Raw genomic sequence first — 11,924 nt, forward strand, 5'->3', positions numbered from 1 at the left:
AGGTCTGGAGCTGGCTTGAGACAATTCATACCTAACTAGCTTCTCCTGGATGCTAAGGCCGATAGTCCAAGGACCACATTTTGAGCAACCAAGTTTTAGAATTCAGTACTCCTCTGTCTGACATATCTGATCACGGGAACCAAAAACAAATCATGTCTTTACTTCCTCCAGGAAAAAGAAGACCTAGATTCGAAGCCATATAACTAACACATGGCATGACTTACGCTTGGCATTTTTGTGTTCTTCTTTACTTGGGTTCTAGTTCTCTACTTTTATTTCTAGATTTTATTTCTGTAAATGTATTTTTGTAAATTTCCTCAAAACTTTTCTAAAACAAGGTAAACTCTAAACAAAAATAAATCATCAAGTTTGAAAGGGAGGTTTTCTTTGTCCTGCAGACTCAGCATGCACGCTGAGATGGTGTGTTTCCATTCAGGAAGTGGTTTCTTCCGCTTATGCTTTTGATTATGTTTCTCTCAATGTATTTTTAAGTTATTTTGTACATCTGTGAATGTTTCGCTTCACCCAACTAAGTGATACGTTTTCTAGGACAGGGACTGTGTCTTTAATTTCTTTTATAATCTCTAACTGATCCTAGAACACTTGTCTGCACATGGACAGTGCTGGCGGTGGTGGGCAGTGGGGAAACAGAGTTAAATATGTCTCTCTAGGAAACATATGACGTTGACAAAGCAGCACATGTGTCTACCAGCTTGCAGGACTTGACTCTAGCCCCTGTGGTCTGCAGTTGCCTCAAAGCTGCTTGCTTGGGATGATTAGGATTGCTGGCCCCAAAGATCAGTCCTCAAGGGCTCTGTGGGCACAGGAGCAGGCTATTACATTCTAAGCCCTTTGAAGGGAAATCTTTAACACCCAGGAGGGTTTCAGGACAGACATTCCTCTTTGAGACTCTTCCACTCATAGAGGCAGGAATTGTGGGATTAGTGTAGTCAGAAGGAGCTGAGTGGCTGATGTTTCTGGATTGCAGGGAACTTGACACCACAGCTAACAGTGTGGCCAGATGCCTCAAGGAGACAGGAATATGGCATCCCATAGGCATGTATTCGTAGGGGATGAGGTCAATCTGTGTTAGAGCTGCCATCCCAGAGGCCAGCATGCTGGCTTTCAACTCTACTGAGTCCGCACCCTAGTGTGCACGAGCTTCCCGGGGAGAGGCTTGTCCCACTCTTAAACTAAGTGAAAAACTTTCTAGGGATTTACAGTCCTTATCCCATCTTCCCCTCTCTCCATTCTCATTGCCCTGCCTTCTGGACCAGTGCAGTTGTTCTCTTCCTGGACCCTTCATCTCCATCGTCACATCACCCCAACGCATTCTCCAAACTGCTGAGAGGAGATGGACCCAAAGGGCAATCTGGCCCTGTCAAATGCCTTAAGTTCTTCAGAGACCCTATGATGAGATCCACACTCCTCAGCTTGACTTACAAGGCCCTTTGGCATTAGGTTCAGCCCTGATGGCTACTTTCCTCTGTTACCTCCCATCTTTCTCATACACCCTTTTCTCCACACCCTCTGAGCTGGTCATCTGCAGATGTTCTAAGCATTTTCTCTTTTTCCTCCCAAACATTGTGTCCTTGGTCTAGAATGTCCTTTCCTCCTTGATTTCCCAGGTGACTCATTATTTTTAACTCTAAACCTAAAACAGATGTCACCAGTTAGCCCAGATGAGGGGCACACTGTGTTTCCTCAGCATCCTATGCCAACTTGGATCTTGGCACCAATCCCACTGTTTTATAGTCTGAGAACTTCTTGGATTGCACAAATGACCAGAGTCTGCTACCATGCCTTATACCTGCAGTCTGACTATGTGCAGGGTTTGTATCCTGAGGTGTCTCAAACAGTAACAAACTAAATCATTGCCACCTGAGTTGCTGGCTGAGTATGCAATGTTTGAGTTTGTGCTGATTCATGTGACCCACTATAAAGAAGAGATGCTACAAAGAAATTAAGGACAAGACTTAAGGATCATCTTCTTTACTTCCATGGATGTTAATAGGAATTAGATAGGAAACAAAACGACAGCACAGAACACAGGCAGCCTCTCCAGCAAGGTCTTCTATAAAAGTACTTTGTCCCTCAGTTTATCGAGAAAAAAGTGCTGCTTTTGCATCTCATTTGATATCTCTGGGATTCCTAGAGGGGGCTATACTGAAGGGCAGAGATATTACTGCAAAATTCTTCTTTTCAGAACAGCCATGGTGAGGGGTACCATCAGGTCCTCTACAGCCTTACTTTTTACAATAATACCCATTCCATCATTTGAGGGATGATAGCTGAGGGGTGTTATGAGCTTCAAGGACAGTCTGAGGCTGACAGGAAAGGTGAGATCAGTAGTGATCTTAGGATCTGTTTTGTTTTGACAGTTTGTTTTCCAGAATGATCAAACTCAGGCTTCAAAACAGATGTGGTCAAGAGGCTGCATGAAAATATCATCCATGGCTCTTATCATCCCTTCTCTGCAGATGATCCAGCTGCATGCTGACATAGAGAACTAGCACTGCAATGTAGGGCAGAGATTCCCAAACTGTAGCAACCCGGTGATGTCAGAAACTGGGGGCTTTCAAGCAGGAAGGAAGGGATGACTGTCCCATGTGCCCACCTTAGGTGCTCTCCTTCATCCAGAGAAATGAGGAGACCCACCCATTGCATGGGTGTTTCTCTAAGCACTTCACTGGGGTTTTAGGCAGGAAAAGTTTCAAGTCTATTATTAGTAATGATAAGATTTGCATGTGTAGTTCCTTGGCAAAGTTGCAGATGTAGACCAGGACTTTAAATTACCTACAGAGGTTTGAGACTGTGCCAATCAGTTAGGCTTCTGGAAAAATTGGCTTTGAAAAAAACCTACAGGGTCATGCTTCAAACAGTAATGTTTTACATGTTTTCTCTTCTCCCCTTTCACCATATTCTAATCATCCAGTTGGAATGGCCAAGACAAAATGTGGACTTTGGTTTTTGTCAGTCAAGTAATGTATTCCTTTTTTTTTTTTTAAGAGGGAAAACTTCTAATTATTTAGCCATACATATACTCTCTGTCCTCCATAGTCATCTGTTTCCCTCTAGCTCCTTGGACAGGCTCCTTATAGCCTAATGTTAATGGGATCAAGGCGGCTGGCTCACTCCCCAGTTAGCTCACATGGTTGAAAACTGTTTTGTGACCATTGCCTGAGCTCTTAATCCTGGTCAAGAGCTTTGTGACCTAATCCCAGACACAAACTCAGTCCTGCACCCTTAATTGTGCAGTGCACATATGCTTCAAGTTCATTATGGCAGAGAAAATGCATCATTTCCCCATAATCTATTTCTTCTACGTCTAAAGCTCAAAGAACACTTCTTGCTAGTTACATGTATGAAGTTTAGCGTGGCAGGAATTTCTGATTCACTTGATTTGGGAGACTGAGGGTAACAGACACTGCATAAGAACAGTCACAGCACAGTGTAAAAACTGGATGGCTTAAAAAGTCTTACCCAGTAATCCTGTACAATAATACCCATCCCATCACTTGAGGGATGACAGCTGAGGGGTGTTATTAGCTTCAAGGACAGGCTGAGGCTGATAGGAAAGGTGAGACCAGCGGTGAGCTGAGGATCTGTTTTGTTTTGATGAGTTGTTTTCTGGATTGATCAAACTCAGGCTTCAAAACAGCTGTGGTCAAGGGGCTGCATGAAAATATCATCCATGGCTCTTGTCATCCCTTCTCTCCAGATGATCCAGTTGCATGCTGACGTAGAGAAGCGGCACTGCAGTGAAAAACAGAGCTCCCAAACTGTAGCACCACGCGCATTACCTGTAGTCTCATCCAGATGCAGATTCTGATTCAGGAGGTCTGAGCCGGGCGTGAGATGCTGCATTTCAGGCAGGTTCCCAATGGTCACCATCCTCCTGGTTCAGGGATCACACGTTGAGGAGTAAGGCTGTGGAGGACATGATGGTAATAATCAAAAGCCTTATAATGGAAAGGAAGGATCAGACTTTAGATACAACAAAGTATACTGGCTTAACTTGCCCACTAGTTACTATAATTCCAAGTAACTAACGGCAATTATTCCCAATGTCTTAGACTCAGAGTTGGGGCGTTATACATTGTCTTAGGACATATATGTCCCCAAGAAATATACTCAGTGATCTAAGTCATTCTTTTCTAAACAATATATGTGTAGTGATAACCACAGAGGACCTTTGGTTGAGAAAGTCTTGAGAATGCTGAATTCTATCAGTTCTGGAGATCCGCTATGCGTATTAGCAGTAATAAAGGTCCTGGGTAGTCCTGCAGTGAGAACAAAGCCTGTTTAACTTGGATTAGGCTATTGTTTCTCAAACTGATTTGACCACACAACTTCTTTTTTTCCGTGAAAATAATGTTAACTTTCAAAGCAACAGATTTCAGCGGACTGTGGAAATGGTGGACTTGCCTGGCATCAGTCAAAGTGAGCATTTTATCCAGGTCCAGGCAGAGCTTCCTACTCTTCAGGGATCCTGCCTTGGTGCTCCCTGCCTTCGTCTATTTGCTTATGAGCTTTCTTCTCCCGTGAATAAATCTGTTAAATTTCTTGATGTTGCATGTTGGATTAACTTTGTCGTAACATATGTTGGCTGTGCATAAAGATTAGCCAGGCCCTTTGAAAGGTTGCTGAATCATTCATCCAGCAGCATCCTGGTAGGGGATTAATTGTGTGCAGCTGAGGTACGGCGGGCTTCACACGCCTTTATTATAACAAGGAAGCTGCTGAGAGGCACTTAAAAGTTCTTAGAACCAGGAAGAGCCCCTAAGTAGGAGGCTTTGGGCAGCACATTATGACTAAAAGGAGGAATCAGTCTAGGGCAATTAGAAAGGCTATTCTTAATCTCCTTTTCATTAGAAAGGCAATATTAACATAGAATTAATGCGCTTCTGTTTAAAATAGTTGTAATTAGTGGAATGAGAGAATGGATTATCAGAAAATGATCAGAAGTCAATTAAGTATATTAAAATACACTCCTTGAATCTGGGCTGCTGCTTTTTTTTTTCTTTGCTTCATACTGATATTTATGTTAAAGGAAATGGGATGTTTTACTTTGTTTTGAAGGCATAATGCATATTTCTATTCCTTCCATAAATCTTGTTTCCAAGATTTTTAATTTTATTTTTCAATTTTTATTTGTAGAGACAGGGTCTTACTATGTTGCCCAGGCTGGGGTTGAACTCCTGGCCTCAAGTGATCCTCCTGCCTCAGGCTCCTCAGTAGCTGAGATTACAGGTGTGTGCCACCATGCCCAGCCCAGAGTTTTTATTAACTGCTGGAGTGCAAACTTCTGTAATGACTTTGCCACTGGGAGAAAATGGATAGGAATGATGAAGAAGGAGGGTAGAGTGTGTTCTTCCTCCACTCATCCAATAGTGACAGCAACAGAAGACATTGTCTTACAGTCTTCCTCCTTTTTCTCCATCTTTCTAAACCTTACCCATTCTTCAAAGCCCCCATCCAGTCCTGAGCTTTGCAGGAAGGTCTCCAGGACAAGTCCTGGCTCTCCCTGCAGTGATCTCTAGTGAAATGACTTGCACCACACTGGAGCAAAATTTCAAAATATGTCAGATTTGTTCACCTTTCCTTCCTTCATTGACTGGAAGTTTTTGAAGGGAGAGAGCTTATCTTTGTTTTTTAGTTTTAAATTGCCCAAATAAAACCATGGAAACTTTCTTTCAATTCCCCTGCCAATAGTTTTGGATGTTTATTTTAACATATGTGGGATCGTGCTATATATATTGTTCTTTAATTTGCATTCCTACTTTGCAAGATATCAGAAAGATACATCCATATAATAGAGATGGATTCTTTCTTTTAAACCACTACATAAATTCCATTGTATGGGCACCTCAGTTATTTATTTAAAAAACACCTTTTCTATTGAATAGCATTTAAGCTGTTTATGAGTCCTTTTTTTACTCCCTACAGAGGTAGTTCTGTTCATGGTACTGCCACATGTTGGCTGGCTGCTCCCCGTAAAGTTTTGGGCGTTGTCCGTGTTCTACTAAAACAACCCATGAAGCTGGTTAACAATAACAAGTTAACTCATCGAATGGCCTTTGGAAGACCAGACTGGTTAAATGATGATGACCTTGATGGTGATGATGATGATGATTCCTTAAGCAATATCTCCTCCTCTTTGTCTTTGGTGTTAGGAAGAGTGGATAAAAAGGACACATCTCCACCTGGAGAAGAAGGCAGAAGTAAGGTGAGCAACTGTAGTTTGTTGGGTCCTCCTTTGGTCTCACATGCGGAGTTACGGAATATCTCCCTGGGTTACATCTTCGAAGAGTGGAAGGTCGTCAGTTCCTTCCGGCAAAACCAGGCATGGGCATAATGCATGAGAACAGGGGTGAAGAGTTCACAAATTCAAAAGAGAAGAAACAACATAGCCCTGGAATTCTGGTTCTGCCAGAGCAAGGGCTACCAGTGGGCATGAGTGGCCTGGGTGGTCCCACCACTGCAGGGTGCCCAGCCTGGTCGTCACTGCTGTCTCTGCGCTATTGTGTGACAGCTGCCAAGCTCATCCAAAAGATGACTGGAACAAGACGAAACCTTTTCTGTAAAACAGGACACGCTATGTGTGGGTTAGAGAGGCACTCACACTACCTCTCCAATGAACCAGGGAAGAGAAGGCAGAGGATGTGGGGAGGGGCCGGATGGGTGAGCACCCCAACAGCAGAGTGCAGAAATGGCTGCTCTAACATCTCTGAGGTATGAAAGAGGCAAACTGTGCCTGGTCGGAACAATATCAGCAAAAATATAACACACGTCACTTTGTGTGCCAAGGTATTAAGGAAGGCTGGACTAGAAGGAAATTATGCCGAGGTGTCTTTTAAATAGTTCGCCTGGTTAATACTTTATGTTTTCTTCCAGCAAAGTAGTAATGTGCAGCCATGTGCCTTACTGGGCAGATTTCAGAAGTTCAGTGGTGTCCCAAACAATGGATTTTCCCAAAACAGGGAACCTCAGAATTTTCAAGTGGCTAGTGGCAATGACTTTGTGGGCTGGCACTGCCCAAAGCACCAATTCACATAAATCACCTAGATTGTACGTGTGCACGCGCGTGCACACACACACACACACAAGCAGACACCAGCCCATGACTCGTTGCTGTGGGTGATATTTAGACAAACTCTTATAATAACCTCCAAGTGCTGCCAAGCTGGTGTCCTTCCTGTTGGCATTAAATACCCCCTAAGTTACTTCCTATCATCCTCGACTTTCTTCCTATTTACTGTTAACTTCTCAATGAACAGCCTAGGGTTAAACAGAAATACAATGAATATGCTTTAAATAATGGGATTTTCATGTATATGCTTCTGGGATAATGGCCCCTGGGAACAAATTAAACTGCAAAGGTTTGCATCAGTGATTTGGATTTCCTGCTGAATTTGCTTTGAAAGAGCAAATACGTGTGGAATGAAACTGCTTTGTAGATTTTTCTCTTTATACAAGTCGTCCCTCTGCCTTAATCACCTGGATTGACTCCGTGAAAACACAAATGGATGTAGTTCACTGAAGAGCATTTCCGAAACATGCGCCTTTCCTGTGATGATGTATAATTAATCACCTCTGGGCAAGGCAAACAAGTCAAGGTGGCTTTTAAAGACTCCGCCAGTATTTCTTCTTCTCTTCCTGTCTTGTTCTTGTCAGAAGAATCAGCTGCTCGCCTCTGATTTTCTCTGTTCCAGGTCTAATGGGGCCATGTAGGCTCAGGAAAGTCTCCTTCAAAACACTGTTCTCTCCCCTGGGTGCCAAGGCCAAGTCCACAGGACAGAAAATACATGGATGAGAAAAATACAATGATCTGAATGAACACACACAAAAATTTCTGCAACTCCCAACCTCTTTCAATTTCCTTCCTGCTTCTTCCAGCTTTTCCTAGTCACCAAACCTTTTATGCCACAATCCTTTAGTTGTCCTACACCTACTGGGCCATGAAACCTTCTGCCAGGAAACGGCCACTCTTCCACATGTGCATTGCAGTGGGAATTCTCAGGGTGCACCTGCAGATAAATTCTCTTTCTTACTGAGCCAAGAAAAGTTCTATCCTCTAATAAAGGCACTAAAAACATTAATGAGTAGATTGCAAAGACTTAGAGGCAGGAATGATGGTGGCTTCACTCTGTTTACGCATAAATAATTGTCTGGCATTGGCATTCTAGACATAAGTATATTTCTATAAGTAGTGGCTGTGGATTGAGTTGTGTCCTCCAGGAAGATGTTGGATTTTCCTCAGCTCCTGTGCTGGGCTTGCAGCAAGGGCCATGCCACCTATTTGGCCCGCTGGGTATGTGTCTGGCTTGTGCTCTGGCCTGTGGCTCCCATGGCCACCATGACTGCATGCTCAGCCCCTACATTTGGTGAGTCCCAAGTTCTTGTCCCATATCCAGGAAGAATGAGGTCACACTGAAAATTGAAGGGTGATGAGGGTGGAGAATTTTATTGAGTGAGGAACCAGCTCTCAGTGAAGAGGGAATGGGAAAGTCAAGTTGTCTCTGTCCGTGTGGCTGAGTCCGGGGCTTTTATGGGCTTAGAATACGGGGAATGCATGCTGACTCATTTGTGAGTATGCAAAGAAAGCTTAAAGCAAAGCTACCACTCAAAGGTGATCAAGGCAGTGTAGAAAATCCAGTTAGGAAAGGATAGATTTATGCAAAATAGATGAAGAGGAATCAGCAGAAAGTGCACCAAATGGGAAGTCCGGTTCTCAATCCAGTCCATGGATTTGATTTGTGGCTTGGTTTTCCAGCTTTAAATTGTCTTTAGCTTGGAGGTGAGCTTTCACCAGGGACACTCCCCTATCTGCCTAGGCATCTGTCTGCTTTGTGCTGCTATCAAAGTATTAGCCCAGGTATCTGTGGATGTGAACTTATTTGGAAATACAGATGATCAAGTTAAGAGGAGGTCATCAGAATTCAATTATCACAATGTATACATAAAACATGTGTTGTACACTGTAAATAACATACATTTTTTATTTGTGAATTATATCTCAATATAAATAATCATGAGATCATTACAGTGGGGCCTAATTTAATATGACAGGTGTCCTGATGAAAAGGTGAAGTTTGGAGCCAGAGACAGACAGGTACACAGGAAGAACCCCATGTGAAGACAGAGGTGGAGGCCGGGGGATGCATGTACAATCCAAGGAGCACCAAAACCACTAGTGAAGCACCAGGAGCTGGGAGAGAGGCGTGGGGCAGTTTCCCCCTCGTGGCCCTTGGAAGGAACCAACGATGTTGACACCTTGATCTTGGACTTTCAGCCTCCAGAACTGTGAGGCATTCAATTTCTGTTGTTCTAAGTTGCCCACGTTTTAGCAGTTTGTTATAACACCCCTAATAATACAATACATTTTTCAGGAAGGAGCAAAATATTGACCTTTGTAGAGTGGATTAGTTTTGTTAGGCCATAACACAGTGTCACATGCTCGGAGCTGAAACAACAGAAGTTAATTCTCTCATCATTCTGGGGAAGTGCAAGATCAACATGTGGGCATGTTTAGTTTCTCCTGAGACTGTGAGCCTCTCTTCTTGGCTTGGGGATGGCCACCCTCTTGGTGTCTACTCACACGGTTGTGCCCTAGTGTCTGTTCCCCTAAGGACACCAGCCATGTTGGGTCAGGGCCTCACTACCACAGCCTCACTTTAACTTAAGCACCTCTTTTAAGACCTTCTCCTCCAATACAACTACATTCTGAGGAGGTGGGTTGGGATTTCATCCTATAAATTTTGAGGGACGCAAGTCAGCCCATAACAGAGAAGAAAGGAGTGGGGCTATTGCACACGTAGCACCTGTGCATGGAGGGTTGGGGCATTTGAGAAGAGAGGACACAGAACATCTGTCTGAACAGGCGATCAAATAATTCCCAAGGCCCAATGCTTCAGGCCTCAAACATAATGTGCACTAAGACAACATCAGGAATGCAGGTTGCCTCTCTGATTGTAGCTTCACATTATCCAGCAGCCACACACCTGGACTGTCAGACTTCAGGTTGTCTCTGGGTCTGGCACCGCAGAGGTGGCCATGCCTCAGGCCTCAGGACCCCTTGATGTCATGGCACCAGTCTGAGAAAAGCGGCTCCAAGTCCTGGGTTTCCTGCTAAACAATCTTACTATGCTCGAACTGGTCAAGATTGTCACCCAGTGGACAGACAGCGTGTCCCATCGAGTCTGGTGCCAGCTCTGTTTAATTTTCCTTGTGTACGGGAGGCTAAAGACTCAAATGCGGGGAAGGAAGCAAGACAGGGAAAGGGAGAGAGAGCCAGAGAGTGAGGAGGGCTAGGGAATGACTCAAGGACCAAGTCAGATGCCGAAGCATAGGTAGGGGTTATCTGTGCATACTTCTTCTTGACAGCTTCAGAGAACAAAATTGAGCACATGATCTAAAAATTGCTAGGCTTCCTGCAATTGAGATAGATGTTCAAGGGGGGTCAGAGAACTGTGTCTGAGAATTGCTGTCCTAGGTGAACAAAATTAAGTATTAGCTGGTAGGCCAGATGTGAAGGAAGCTGTGCAAACAGACCAGCCTCTACCTCCCTGGCCGCCTCATCTCTCCCCTGTGTCTCTGTCTGATTTGAGACTTATAATAGGATAATGGAAACTAAAAGCATTTTTTTTTCCTGGTAAGATCTAAACAGTAGCCACCATATTAGGCCAGAGTTCGAATGCTCTGTTAAGATAAAGGGGAAATGATGTATTTTTAAAGAGTTCTTATTTAGTTCTGACTTAAAAGCAACTGTGTAAATTTCTTTCAAGTAATGTTTCCTTAATTATTCATTTTCCTTGGCACTAGTTAAAGAGCCCAGTAATGACTTCTGTCTCTTTATATTTAGTCTATTATTATTTGAAAAAGGCCAGAGGAAGGCCAGAGCAGTGCAAAAATGATATTTGCCTTTTTTTTTTTTTTTTTAATTACCAACAGCCAATGTAAAGGGTAATATAATCACCGGCAGCTGAGAGACAGTGACATTTTTATAGACCTTCTGGCAACATTGCAGTGTGAAAGGGCCTGACAGGTATTTGGCTTTCCAGCCTGTTCTTTCAACTGCATTTCTCATCAGACTGACTGCTGGGCGAGCAGGCTCGAGGCAGCTCCACGTTTCCCTGCACACAGCATTTTAAGAGCTTGAACAGCAGCTGTCTGTTTAAATCTGGCGATTTTATAGATGGGAACCAAGGACACGTGCCTGCGGGATCCCCATTCCTGCCACCCCCTGGGGCCCTCACCGTGGCACCGTGGAACCTCCAGTTGGATTTTGATATTCCTTGCGAACTTCAAAGGCTGGAGAACATTACTGTCGCGCTGAGACACGCACGACTCATTATAACTTGGAATTTTCTCTTTGATTGTGGTCTTCCTGCGAGGTCATCGGAACGCTGGTTCACGCATAAGAATCCATTGTTGTGTTCTCTTTCCTAAAGAGGACTTAGTGTGAGGTTACTTTCTCAGCACCCCACAATCTCGATAAGCTCCTGAGTATCTTCCCAGGATCTTCCTAGGCTGTGCAACTTGAGACCCAGATGAACAGCCTTGGTGCTTATACCTCTTCAGCCAGGATGGAAAAACAAGCATCAGATTTCTACGATGCAGGTCAGATGCAGGACAACTGAGAGAGGCGTGCATTTTCTTTTTGCTCCTTTTAGCTGTGCAGAGTAGAAGAGTGCTCCCCCAAACTTCTAAGGGCATCTAACTTTTTTCTGTGGCTCCTGGAGGGGGTATAAATTCTTGGGTAGATGATTATGGATGTCTTTCTTTGAATTTGTGATCATGGAACATGAAAGACTTAAAGCTAATGGATGCAGTCAGGAGGTGAAGCGATACATTAATAAATAAGTTAAAATACAGAATACAGGCTTTCATAAGGACTGCCCATGTATTGTAGTTTTTTTTTT

Source organism: Sapajus apella, unplaced genomic scaffold, assembly GCF_009761245.1.
Source record: "Sapajus apella isolate SASKATOON/1434 unplaced genomic scaffold, GSC_monkey_1.0 scaffold12, whole genome shotgun sequence".
NCBI classification, from domain to species: Eukaryota; Metazoa; Chordata; class Mammalia; order Primates; family Cebidae; genus Sapajus; species Sapajus apella.